The sequence below is a fragment of the Wyeomyia smithii genome, chromosome 3 (genome assembly GCF_029784165.1).
Source record: "Wyeomyia smithii strain HCP4-BCI-WySm-NY-G18 chromosome 3, ASM2978416v1, whole genome shotgun sequence".
NCBI classification, from domain to species: domain Eukaryota; kingdom Metazoa; phylum Arthropoda; class Insecta; order Diptera; family Culicidae; genus Wyeomyia; species Wyeomyia smithii.
Window position 1 is genome coordinate 209912705 of NC_073696.1, and position 14537 is coordinate 209927241.

Genomic DNA, 14537 nt, shown 5'->3' on the forward strand with positions numbered 1-14537 from the left:
TGCTCATGTTATCTTGTGTTGATAGTACGCACAATGTTTCATCGGTTATCTTTCGGTCTGTGTGATTGTCGACGACATGAGTAATTATCAAAAAAATATTTTCCGGTACAACAACCCACAGTTAACGATCTTTTCCTCTCTTTTTTTCTCAATTGTAAAAATTCTTTCATCTCAGCTCAAATGTCTCTGCTAAACAAGACCTAATCAAATCGTGTCGTGGCGTACACTCGCCACTCGCATCGCAGACAAAGCAACATTCCTCACGAGCAAACCGGTAATCGGTGCAAACCAAAAGATCAAACAAGTTATTTGAGTTCATTCATTAGCTTACATCTGCATCCTTCGAGATCCCGGAGGGTAATCCAAACATAAATACTTACTCAAACGGGGCATGTAACCGCGATAAGTGCTATTTACAGGCGCTACGAAAACAAGCCACCACAATCAGTGTTGTTAATACACACACATGCACACCCGTCGTGGCCTGCAGCACACCGATTGTTGTTATTGGTCAGGTTCACACGCTCGCGTTACGCGCTGTTATCATTTTACCGGCAGAGAATAATCAAACGTTTTTGGTAATTCACGACCTTGAAGTATACCTACTTATCTTATTTACTTCAAGAGACACATTTAATCTGACAGTCAGATGACATAATAAACTCTTTTAATGTTCACTCGTAGTTATTAACATCGTCGCGATTTTTGACAGCAAGAGTTTGAGGTCAGCAGAGCAGAAGAATCGTTTTTGGTTATAGCACCAATTTTGGCCATTTATTTTTGGTTAGGGAATTAGAATTACGTTGTCCATTGATGTGGACTTATCTGATAAATTTTGGCCAGAATTATTTGATTGATACAATCAAACCTGTTTTTGTGCGACTCTTTTTTGTGCGAAATTTATTTTGTGCGACTTTCTTTATGCGATTATTTTTTGTGCGACTGTTTCTGTGCAATTTTTTTTTGTGCGGTATATGAAAAAGGACCACTTCCGACAACATTTTTAGCCATTTAGTTTTTGCGATTCTTGGAATGAATTCCGACGCATTACAGAAGTGTTTCGTCCAAAAATTACTATTTGAGCCAGTTTTACGTAGAAAAAAACACGAATTGCTTGCCTACGGAGGAAAGCGGTTGAAAGGATTAGCATGTTTAAAAAAGTTTTGTTCATCAATCCGATGTTTTAAAATTGTTCTCCTAGATATTCCAAATCAGAAACAACAACTTTCGAGTTATTTTTAACTGAATTTTTTTGTGTGTTCCCTGTCCCTCGCACAAAAACAGGTTTGACTGTAATTGTAAACAATTAAATAATTTATTCAATTTTAAAATCTTTAATTTTTGAACTCTTTTTTCGACGAAATGTATATAAGCTATTGGGAGCAGTTACTTCCATCTGATAGCTACTGAAGAAGCCTTAAGTTGGGATTATCCTCCAAAACGAACATTTTAGTTACATATTATAACAATAACCCCATTGCATTAGATGCATGAAACTAATTCTCTGAACTGAAATTCTCTGCAAAAGGAATAAGTTGTTGTGGCTATAAAGACACTGTTTAATAAAACAAGTTGAAAAAATTCATTCTAAATCAAATTGAATAGTTCAAAAAAAATTTCCTAATCGTCATTGATGAACCTACAGGAATGAAATAGATACCACACGTGGTTCTTAGCCTATCATCTAGCCACTCCTATCCCAACCTCCACGTGGTGCCAGCTGGGATACGAGCAACCAAGGAAAGATCGGGTAACCAACCCCATGGGAACTTGGTCGTTTGCTGACAGAGAAGGAGGGCTCTTTTAAGTTTCTGAGCGTCTGTCCTCCATGTTAGAAGCGGTTCAAAACGGCGTTTGTACTCCCGGTTATGGGCGGCCGTCCTCATGTCCTCATGTCAACGTGGGACTCTAAACAGTATTGTGCATGATGGCCCTCCGGCGAGACGGGGGTTTGGTTTGCATACCTTACAATCCGCCACCGTAAAGCACTCACAAGTAATGAACGAGGAACAAAGAAATTCGGACGACGATTGGAAACTCGGGACGTGGAACTGCCGATCTCTCAATTTCCAAGGGAGCACACGAGTGCTCTCCGAAGTAATGAAATCCCGGAGGTTTGACGTCGTAGCACTGCAGGAGGTGTGCTGGTAGCGCTCATTGATACGTACGTTCCAGGATGGTCATGCCATCTAGCAAAGCGGCAACATTTGGTGCTGGCCATTCAGCCCTCGAGTGTGCAGGTTGAGAATCAAGGACCTGCTCTCAACAATCAACATCATAAACGTGCACGGCCTTCACCTCGGAAGTGCCAAAGACGACAAGGATGAATTCTAGGCGCAGTTGGAGCGTGAGTACGACCACTACCCAAAACATGATGCCAAGATCGTTATCAAGGGTTTCAACGCGGGGATGGGAAGGTTCAGCGCGCACCAGCTGACCAACGAAATAGGCGTCAGACTTATCAACTTTGCCGTTCTTAGACAACATGACCATGTGAAGTGGCTACTTTCAACACAACCTCCTACACAAATACACCTGGAGGTCACCAAACCAGACAGAAACACAGATCGACCACGTGCTGATTGAATGTCGGCACTTCTCAGACATCATCGACGTCAGACTCAATATGAGCGCTAATGTCGATTCAGACCACTATCTGTTGATGATTAAAATGTGCCTCAAACTCTCCTTTGATAACAACATGCGGTACCGACGCTCGCCCCGGTTAGATCTTGCGCGGCTGAAGCAGCCCAACGTCGCCGAAAACTACGCACATTCGCCCGAAACTGCCCTGCCGGAAGAGGACCAGCTGGAGGAAGCTTTACACAAAATTGTTGTTCGGCGAAATTGTTAGGGCACACAAAGCACATATTTTTGCCAAAGACCATACATCTCCAGGGTTTTTTCTTACAGATTTATATCATATTTTAGCTTATTTTTTCGACGACTTCAAGAACGTTTAGGTTGAAAGGGAGCAAATGGAATCATGATGTAAATACTTTTCTTTGAAGTTAAGCTGGTACTATAAACTCTTGAAGGTTCCATTTGTCCCAACCCACATAGATTAGAGTACGGAGAGCATATGTTACAGTAGGTTTTCATATATTAAAAATACTAACTTTTTCGTGTTAAGTGATATAGGAATGGTTTATTTGGCAAAGTTTTAGAACAAGCTAAAATATGAAACTTTGCTGAACAAACAAAATTCCTAGCTTTATTGAGTACAGAGTTACAGAGTATTTTACATAAAAGTTACTTGAAAGTTAGTTTTTTGTACTTAACTTTTGTTAGTTACGTTTTACAAGAAAATGTAGTTCTAAATAAGTATTTGGGGCATACGAATCACACGTTGTTGTTGGAGACCACACATCTCCAGGATTTTTGCTCACAAAATTATCGCATATTTTAAATTATTTTTTCGATAACTTCAGCAACATATAGAATAAAGAGTGGGTGAATTGGGTTGGAACTTATAACAGTTTTGAGTGCTCGAGCTAAACTTTGAAAAAAAGTATCAACATCATGATTCCATCCTTTTCTTTTTACCTTATACGTTCTTAAAATTATCGAAAAAATTAACTAAAATATGCTATAACTTTGTAAGGGAAAGTCCTGGAGATGTGAGGTATTCAACAAAAACGTGTGAATTGAATGCCCAAATGCTTCTATATTCTTGAAGTTATCGAAAAACTAAGCTAAGACATGATAGAATTTTGTAAGGAAAACTCCTGGAGATATGTGGTCTTTGGCAAAAATGTGTGTTTTGTGTGCCCTAACAATTCCTTTGAACAACACTTCCGTGCAAAATGCAACTAACAAAAGTCAAGTACAAAAAACTAAATTTTAGGTAAGTTTCATATAATATACTTCATAACCTTGTACCGAATGAAGATAGGATTTTTATTTGTTCAACAAAGTATCATATTTTTGAATCTTCTACAATTTTTCAGAATTAACCTTTACTCTATCTCTTAACAAAAAAAGTAATTTTTTTATTTTTATAATAGTAAACTTTTCTTAATTTTTGACAATTTAATTCTCAAGTCTGCTGTCAGCTACCATGTCAGCACGAACAGATTTTTTTTGTCTTCTAGCCGCACAGCTGCAAAAATCAACACGCAATAGCGTAGTAATTTATTGCGTGACTGATTGGCTATCTGCTTCCAACCGACACGAGAGTTGGAATTTGATTCCAAGCTGCAACACGATGCCACGTGTTATTTCGTTGCATACTTGAAAGCTTCATCAGTCCAGCTCCAAACTGTTTACCAACACGAAATGAGACTCATGTTTCGTACAGTCGTATTACGTACGGAATGAAATCTCTTCGCGTCTTGCGAAACTGGGAAAATGACATAACTTGAAAAAAGGCGGAGCCAGGAACAGAAAGCGAGTTTGTTTCAACTAGTCTCGAGGTACGATGCCGGCCTAACTAGCCAGCCATCGTAGATTCGAGTCTCGGCTCAGAAAAGACTGCTAGTGTCAGTGGGATCGTAGGACTAGCCCCGCAATTGTCCTGTACACCAAACGGTTGACCGCGAAGTCTGTGAGAAATAAACAGAAGTTTGGGTTCCGAATCGGAATGTAGCACCAAGGCTTTGCTTTTTGCAATTGAAAGATATACCAATTTTTATACCAAAAGTTTTGGGGCAAACTTCACCTATTGATTGAGACATTTGTGTTGAAGATCTGTTCAATGAAAGTTAGTCCAATGCGTGCATTCAAAACGGCACACAGTGCGTTGAGCCATAGACAAAAATCTTTTTTCTTTCTTTTTTATTTGGATGCACCAAGTACCCAAAAAAGTTCACGGATATCTCCTGGGTTGTGAACAAGTATTGGTGAGCTTTGGGAAGCATCACAAATACTAATACAAGCATAGCAAGCGTCAGCGTCCAGAGCAATCATTAGTTTAACATTTCGTGCTAAATTGTCGCGCGTTTTAAAAACGTTGGTAAAACCTAATTTCTTCGTATATTCCAATAACACAAAATGGAAAATAACAATCAAGGTTAGTGCAATTTATTTCATTGATAGAGAGACTTGGTTTCGATTACGTGTATGATTAATCGGTATGATGCGTTGGTGAAGGTATTAATCCTTAAAAAAGCGCGAACTCAAACTTTCGTAATATCTACAAAATATATAAAAATTAGCTGCAACTTCCTGCAACTCAGAGAGATTTTTCATGTATGTCAATGCCGATCGCTCGTGAAGCGACAGATATTTGAAAAGTGGTTTAACTGCAATGCAAGCAAAAAACACATCATGTGTATTTCGATATTGTCTCTACCAGAAGACACAGTTTATGAAGATTTGCACAAGTTTTCTGCTGTATATCGCCCGAAATTGGGGTCCGAAATTCGGAATGGGAGAAATGCAATAGAATAAAAAAGTATTTTATGAAAAAGCATGAAATTTGGTTGGAGTCACCGCTTGCTCTTCCTGGATTCGGCGAGAATAATAATTATGAATACATTTACATTTCTTCTCGTGGGCGTCCTCAGAAACTTTTTGAAAGCTGTTCAACCAGAATTAAAAAAGGGCGAGTTGCAGAGCTCGTTGAAAATAACTCCCCAAAAGGATTAGTATTTGCTGCTACCGTTTCAAACAACTATTGCAATTCGTCTGAAGATGACCCAAAACTTGACTTGATAATATAATATGCATCATGAAGAATTTTAAATTGTTTGTTACTCTGGTAATACATACATAGAAAATAATAAAAATAATACGTAAATAAATACCAAAAATATCTTTTTTTTTCGTTATAATTGCGCATAAGTCACTTTTGCAATTAAAGCAATTAAAGTAAGTTAAAGTAAGTAAAACATATAAACCGCAGTTTTCGTTACAATTTACAACTTTTACAAAGAGATCAACGGTTTCTGGTATAGGATGAGTGCGTTAGCGTTTGGGATAGTTTTGTGGTTTAGTGTATCACATAAGACCTTTATGCATTTAGTAGCTCTGAAGGTAACGAATGACATTCCTTGTTACATCAACATGTTTTATCGACAAAATCGTGTAGTTTTGATTTTTGTCCCGTCTTACCCTACATTCAACGCACTGTGCGGCACTTTGTACACTTAGGGGCCATCCACATACCACGTGGACAGCTTTTTTTGGCTAATGTCCACGGTCCATACAATTTTCTTAGAATTTATATGGGCAGTTGTCCACGGAGGGGGAGGGGGGGGTTCAAATCGTTAAAAATCTGTCCACGTGGTATGTGGATGGCCCCTTAGTACATACCATCCTATTCCCAGCTGTAGGAGCGAGCTGGCGATTTGTTGAATGCTACGGAGCTAAACCAAAAATGATTGATTTTTATATAACTATTCCTTAATTCACTATCGAAAAGATACGTGAACAAGTTACCCATCATCTCTTGATTAAGACATTGGCGTTAAAATTTCGTTATCATGCATTTTATCGTTAATATGCATTTGCATTCAATATGTGCACATTTTTATTACACTTTCCACAGTATGCCACCCTACTGCGGGTGGTAGTGGGTTCGAATCTTAGTAGAGTCAGGCCATTTGATGTCTAAAAACAACTTACGCATGGGTTTATTTTTAGGCTCCTTAGACTACTCAGCTATTCTACAAAATAGTTCGATGATTTTCACTCAACAAAAATAATCTCCCTTACAATAAAACTGCCCCGAAACACGCACAACGAAACTTCTCACGGGAAATATAATAGGCGACATTTGGCGAAGGAGCAAGGCTCGGTAACACAAAATCAAATCCACGTTGAATTTCTCTTTTCTAGTAAATTAAATGTAGGTTTAATGAGCTCATTTAATACAGACCAAATGCTAGTCACAAGTGTGCTAGACCTGGTGGATTTAAAAAGTTGTTGCGTACAAACAATAATTCATGGAAAACATTTTAAGTTTATATGACAAAAATGAAATTAGTTCGTAAAGTAATGGAAAACACTTCATATAAAAACTTATTCGTTCAGATTACTCAGTATTGGAGGTTGAAATCTTACAATTGCAGCAAGGGATTAAGCAAAATCAATAATTAAGTCATCAATAAATCATCAACATTTATAAGCAGACTAGTGTCTGCGGGGTCAGCTGGTTTTATTTATAGCGCTTTCATCAATATTGATCGAGAATCGAATCCGACGTTAATTGAACAGATAGCTGAGTGACACTGTTAACCATTTACACATCATCAATCATCGACACAATGACAGCTCAATCAAACCCGATAATGTTACCAAACTAAACGTTCCATAATCCTACTCGCTATCTTTACATTATAGCTTTATATTCGTGTAAACAAAGCCAATTTCTTTTCGTGTAAAATCATTCCAAGGTCTCCGCTCCGCATGAAATCAAAATCGCATAAATATTAAAGGCTAATTCTATGTACTGAACTCCACCGGACCGCATTGCAAAACCAACCAATGGTCAAAGTATTGAGCTGACTTTGGCTCCGAACATACTCTAACCTCTTACACGATTGAAGCTCAATGCCAATAAGAGAGAGAGAGAGAGAAAAAAACCCTCAGACCACAAGTAAAAACTCCACGTGATGAGCAGCGCATATCTTACCTGTGGCATTCACTGGCAATAATAGTAGTGCGCTCCAGTCGAGGGAACCGAGAAAACCGTACAGTTGAAAATTAATCCAATTTCGGCTGACTGGCTGGCTGGCCTGGTAGACTGGTTGAAACTTATCTCCTTTTGCCATACAATCGAGTCGCTACGAAGGCCACCGCATCTTCTTACACCGCGCGCGCATACTCCCTACCCCGATTTACGTGAAGAACAGCACCTTTCGCACAAATACACCACAGCTTTGGCCGTACGATCGAGATCGATTTTCCTCGTGCGGATACGAAGTACGTCTTCTCGGCGCTTACAGTCGGAAAAGCATCACTATTTGCTTGGCTTATGTATTGTTTTGTTTTGCTTTCCGTTGTTTATTTTCGCAATCCTTCCTCAATTGGCGTTTGTTTATACGCCTTCGCTGCATGATCTGCTTTTTATCGCCTTTCGGCACATTTTCCGCTTTTTCACGCCAGTTTCGTTCATAGGCTTTTGTTTTGATTCAAACCACCTTCTTGACTATTTGCTTACACTGCACATTTCTGCTTCTTTATTCGCTGGCGCGACTTACGGCGTGGTTTCGTAAGAGGTGCTGCAGTACGGCTAAAGCATGTATTAAACACGGTTTCAATCGCAACTCCAACCCTAACCCAACTTCACTTCCACCGAGTTATGACGACCGGACCGACGACGCACGGGAGCAAACGAAAGCAAAACAAAAACAATAAAAGTGGATGCAGAGAACGATCGAGAGCCAACAACGGGGCGACTGCTTGCGAGAGCTGCGGGCTCCCACACCGGCACTGCGATCACTGAAACATATGTTCAAACGGGTTGGAATTTGAGGCCCAATTTAGTGGTGTTTCCCGTTTTGACCGACCCGAACTAATTTGCATAAGTGTGATAAAGTTATCGATGGGTCTGTTTTTAGTTTTTTTTCTGCTGTTCAGCTCACCGTTGTTGTTTATGACCGGGCACTGCTTACTATACTCACTGCAAGTCGAAATACCGAATACCGAAAACTTTGGCTAGCTTTCGCGGGCCTTGATTTCGAGTTTTTGTGTAGTGCGACTTATCCGTTTTACAAAACAGCTTACATTCCACACTCTCATCAACTAGACCCCAACGTGGGAACCGTAGCTCCGTCTCAATTCTCATTCATGCGAATATTTGGCTCCCACCGTTATTCTCCGATGGCGGAGAATCTCTCGCGCAACCAGCTTTACTTATTCTCAATCTGTCTTAGTACTCACTTGCTCTATACTCGCAACATATTTTTCTGTTTTCTTCGTTTGTCTGTCTGTCCTCCCTCACCGTACCACTGACACACTGCACCCGCACGAGCCTATCAGGCCGCCCCCACATAAAACCGGCGAGTGACAAATACGAGCGTATTTTGATGAATTTGGCAGATTTTTTCTCTAAACTTTACTGGTTTTGTCAGAACACGACACAGCTTCCTCTCACATCAACTTTACTCCGCTAGAATATAGACTGTCTGCACGGGACAATTCGATCAGCAAGACACTCTAGACTCTTTATAACAGTAAAACATGAACAACCAACTTCTTATTCCGTACTAAGCAAGCAGTGGATCAAAACATTTTTCTTCATTTGATTTTCAGGAATTCTTTCAAGACAGGGAATGCGAGGGCCAAACCAAGGGACACACAATAAGCGTCGCCCCAGTTAGCTCCGTTCTAGTGACTTTACCATTCACGAACACAACTCGCAAACACCGAACAAACAACACTCCATTCCGCCTGCAACCGCAGCCGTGGACAACGATAAATTTGCAGCTATTGTGCAAGACACCCTTTCCTTCTCCTACCCCTGGTTACGATGCAAACACCGGTTGAAGGGAGATGAGATTATGAGGTAAGCGGAGAAGAAGAAAAAACGCCACGCGCACGATTAGCGTACAATCCCGCGAGCACTGGTTGCAAAACTCGACCGAACGATGTCGCGTACTCCACAATACTAACGATACAGTTATTGGGGAGCTTTAATTCCGAGCTCCAACTGAAACACTACGAGGCGACAACAGCCAGCATGATGCCGTTCCACCGCGCGTCTCCGTCGCCCAGCATTTCTGTTTGCAGCTACATACAAAACAGGCTGGAGCTCACCTCTCTCGCACTCCTCTCTTGCGTTCGCGTTTCACAAGTCCGCCACTATGTGGGCTAGCGAACCTATACATTAGAGAAATGACAAGACACTCACCGTTAAGGCAACTGTCAACATCAAAACGGATAACGGCAATGCAAAATTATACAGCTCGCCCGTTTTGATGTTGACAGTTGCCTTAACGGTGAGTGTCTTGTCATTTCTCTAATGTATAGGTTCGCTAATGTGGGCAGTCGCACTCACTCTCTTGGTTGAACTCGTTTTCGGAAAAATGCTCCACTAGCAAGATGCATCGGGTGAGAGCTTTCGCAACATACCTAGCTCCTCGCCCTAGGGCTACAAGCTGCATTGCTAGCCCATCTGTGAAAATATATCGCCGGGAAATGACCACCAAGGGATGCTCACATGCTATTGCTTTTTGGGAAAGTTTGTTTTATTCAGATACATAAGCATAACATTTTATCGTAGCGCTGAAATATTTCAATGTAATGTTGAGTAATAATCGAAAGCCACATTTTTCCACAGATCAGATGATTCTCACATAAGGATGCATAATTTTTATATGAACACGCTTGAATTTTGTTTTTTGTTCAATGAGGATATTAACTTTTCTATTGTCCTTCATGAATCAAGAAATAGGGCTTCCACTGTTTTCTTGTAAAATTCGTAATGCAAAACTCTCAGTTCAGAACATAGGGTTATTTTTGGTCGTACTAAAGGTGCTGCTACACGGTGCACGAAATTATAGCATAACTCCTTATGATAGAAATGATAGATTTGTATGTGATAGTTTTTATGGAACTTGGGAAACAATTTTTAATAAGTGTAAATTATAGTTTTTTAACCATTCCTGTGATATTTGGTGCCCCTAGCAAGAATAAATTTCTCAGAGACTTAAATGAGTTTAAAAAACGACGAACCCGGCAAGCAATTACTCTGCAGTCTTTTGATGCACTCCTGCGTTTACTAGGGGCACCAAAAACCACAGGAATGGCTCAATAGCTATAATTTCATACTTTTTAAAAATTGTTTCCTAAATTCCATAAAACTATGACATAAAAATCTATCACGTCACATGGCGTGGCACGTTTAATAAGAAAAAACTTTGTCAAAGATACCATATTTCTATTTGCCTATTACAACCTCCATCTCAACCTGGGGTACGCGTACCCCTAGGGGTACGCGAAAGCCTTTTGGGGGCACGCGAAAGAAAAATCAGTAATGGCGGACAAAGCAATTTTTCTTTCTAATACTTCACTTGTTGTTTAAACTTGTTCTTAAAACATGAATGTAGCAATCAAACAAACCATAGTTCACTTTGAAACCTGAATTAGACTACGACAACATGATCTACCACTACTCTCTCCCACTCAGCGAGAACATTCCAAGCCAGGGGGTACGATTTATTTTGAAAATATCGCCGCGAACAAAAAAAAGTTGAGAACCGCTGGCCTATTAGAATGGTCTTTTGTGAAGTTTTCTACAGAATGCCGCTAAAAATCAATTTTTTTTTGTCAATATAACATTCGATAGTGATTTTGTACAATTTTTGAAGTAGAATACTTCTATCTATAGCAATAGATTGGAAAATTTTCTAAGATTCGTCCCACAAGAAGATAATTGTAATTTTATTATTCACACTATTGTATTATTGAAAATGGTCAAGCCTTGTCAATACGAAAAATTCGACCTCTGATTGGTCGTTCTGTGATTGCCTCCCAAGCACGGTCGACAGGATCATATACCTTGCAATTGAAAACATGCTATTTGGCCTATATAAGAGTCTGTTTCAACCGAAGCCGCTCATAATAGTTCTAGACAGCGACAACAGCAGTCGTCCTTCCTTAGCAGCAGCACTAGCCCTGTGGTTGGTCACCACGTCTCAGGAGCAGCGCGGTTCTTCTCAGCGGGTGTCGTCAGACTGCCATTATTCCCCCCGTGTTGGGGCAGCATGAAGATTGCCATCAGGAAATCCAATTTTAAACATCAAAATGCCTTTTTCGAGGCAAATAAACAAGTCATTGAAAGTTAAAAATTTTTGACAACGCCAGCAAACGAAATAGCTTGATGTTACTAGACGCAATACGGTAAGGGGCAAAATCGTTGCGTGTGTGAGAGCACCATCGGTGTTTATTCGCTGGATACAAAAATCAAATGCGAATTGTGGAATAATTCGTCCAAAGAACATTAGAAAATGGTACAACTGAAAAGAAAGGCGTGGCCTATTTCGTAGCACCCTTTGGCTATAGAAGGGTGTTTCTGGAAAACTAACTACATTCATTAGTCGGAAGGTGAGCTGGATAGACCTCCACAACGTTGACAGCAGTAGCAGTAGATATCAGCACTCAGCAGTAACTTCTGAGCAAAGCCTCTTCTCTGCAGTGCCTTCATATTAAACAAATCACTTACCCTGTGGTTGGTCACCACGTCTCAGGCCTCTGCCAGGCTGAACGCCAACGCGAGCGATCGGGCGAGATTTTTGCCGTACATCAGCCGGCACGTCCTCTAATGGAAAAGTTGGATCATTTTGTTCAGAAGAATATTACTGTCGGTAATATTACAGAGATGCGATTGCATTATATCCGATATGGAATTGAACAATTGTTCTTTTGAGGACAAATAAAACACTTATTTTGAAGAGTTAATAGCTTTGGGTACCAGTAGCAGTATGGTAACAGCCTCAGCGGTAGGTGCAGTCTGTACTACCATGAGGCCGATGTTAGAAGGAAGTTAATGGAAGCGGCACAGCGAAACAGTTCGGGTGTGCTTAGGCCTCTGCCATGGTGAACGCGAACGCGAGCGATGGGGCAAGAAACTTGCCGTAGGTAAATGAACAGCCGTAAAGATAGCCGTTTATTTACCTACGGCAAGTTTCTCGCCCCATCGCTCGTGTTCGCGTTCACCATGACAGAGGCCTAAGCACACCCGAACTGTTTCGCTGTGCCGCTTTTTCGCGTCATTTTCCGTTGTTGATATTATTCCCCACATGAAACGACGCACTTTCATACGATAGCGGCGGTATTAGCGGTAGATGCATTTGCCAACACTTACTCCAGTAAAGCCGTGTCTAATTTTCAATGTGAAAACACCTTTCTATTGTGTTGCCCATGCGCATTAGGCCTCTGCCAGGCTAAACGCGAAAAGCGGCGCGAACCAATTCGCCCGGTCGTACGTTAATGTACAGCCGTAAGTAGAGCTGTGTAAAAGTATTCTACTTCAACCTTGCGGTCGTGGCTTAAAAAGCGTAAAAAGCTGGATACTGTCTAAGCAGAGCAAAACCGGAATTGCCGTGTCTCTCACCTGACAAGCATTTTGTGGTGAATGGCTTAGTATTCCAAAAATTATGCGGGGGTTTCGTCTCAAGTTTTCATGAAAACGCGTAAAATATGACTAAATTGAGTTGAAAAGATAACTAAGAAAACCGTTCTAAAATCTTTTTGCTATGTTTGAATATGAGTGTGATCAGTTTAAAGACAAAAATGCAACATATTTACCAGAAATTGTGATTTGTTTGTAAAACGGATAACTCTAAACATAAAACGGAAGCTTAACTTAAATTAGGTCGATGTCTTGTACCGTTTTGAAGCACTGCAAAATGTTTCTTGTTCCCTATTTAAAAATTTCTTAACATTGTTAAACTGTATCTTCTTACTTCAATAAGTCATCTCCTCAAGACTGCAGGGTCTTGTGTAGAGGGCGCTGCGGACCCCCTACCGGGATCTTGTGATATCCGACGAAAAACACGTACAAGATTCCCGTACGTGTGGTCAGAAGGACCACACGGAATCACTTTTAGATAAAAGATTAACTTTATTTTGTCTCCAGCTTGCTAATATATTACCCTATAGGTAACTCAGAGTGAGAGGTTTTCCCCTCTGGTCTCTAAGCTACCGTTTTTCTAGCTATACTTTTCTGGCCTGAGCTTTCTCTCGGCCCATTTCATTTTTCGAACTTAATTTCTAGAGCGTTAGTTATTTTCATTGAGCGTGGCAAACTTGCGCTCTGTAACACGCGCGCTAACCCGAGCGCTCAAAACCACGCGATAGCATGAGCGACGCTGGACGACGCTATCGTTTGTCGAGTTTCGTTTGTTTACCACCGAGTTATGCAATGACTCGGTGGCTTGGCGCCTGCGGTGTGCTGAGTTAATGATTACATAGCTTGTTGATAGAATCGTTGGAGGTTCTTTATCAAGGAGTTTTCCCGAATGACCTTTTGACGCAACCGTTGCGGTTCTGCTTCAAGGAGTCCAAATGTTTTGCCTGACTAGAACAACACACAGCAGAAGGCTGTGTTCTAGTTTATATCAAATATGTTCTCGTTGGGCCTCAGTCGAAGGCTGGGTTGCTTCCAAGATGACCGGGATGTATCCCAGCCCTGTGATCCGTGACGGAACCATCCGGGATATTCTCGAGAGGGGTGGGCCGTCACACTCATAATATTTTTTTTTTGCAGAAAGGCAGACAATAAAAAATAAAACGCCAGAGCTTTTGTGCTGCTCGAAATTTCAAATCAGGCCGCAGACGCGCTTATGCTATTGCACTGATTTGTAAGTGACATATAATACCCACCGTGGTCCCATTAGGTCTCTTGATCGCAGGGATACCAAATGTGCAGATTTGCCTACAAAACTCAGATTTTTGATTCGCAAATAATTGCAGTTTTTCCATAATTTCTGTGTTTTTGTCAGAGTTTCTTCATACTTGGGCAGACTTTTTCAAAATTCTTGCAGATTTCTGCAGACTTTTGCCTACACAAACGCATTTTTTTTTCAAATCACGGCCAGATTTTTTTTCAAATTTCAAGCAAATTTTGTCAGTTTTTCGAGCAGTTGCAA

At 40.6% G+C, this 14537-nt stretch overlaps 1 protein-coding gene across 2 annotated transcripts in view; it reads right to left on the minus strand.

Annotated features, from left to right (window-relative positions):
- The window catches only part of LOC129731566 (uncharacterized), a 465080-nt gene extending 455510 nt beyond the window's left edge, over window positions 1-9570 (minus strand). For both annotated transcript variants that reach the window (XM_055691665.1, XM_055691664.1), the window contains exon 1: window positions 7577-9570. The gene's annotated coding sequence lies outside the window, so the exon portion shown is untranslated. The remainder of the gene's footprint in view (window positions 1-7576) is intronic.
- Window positions 9571-14537: the final 4967 nt, after the last annotated feature.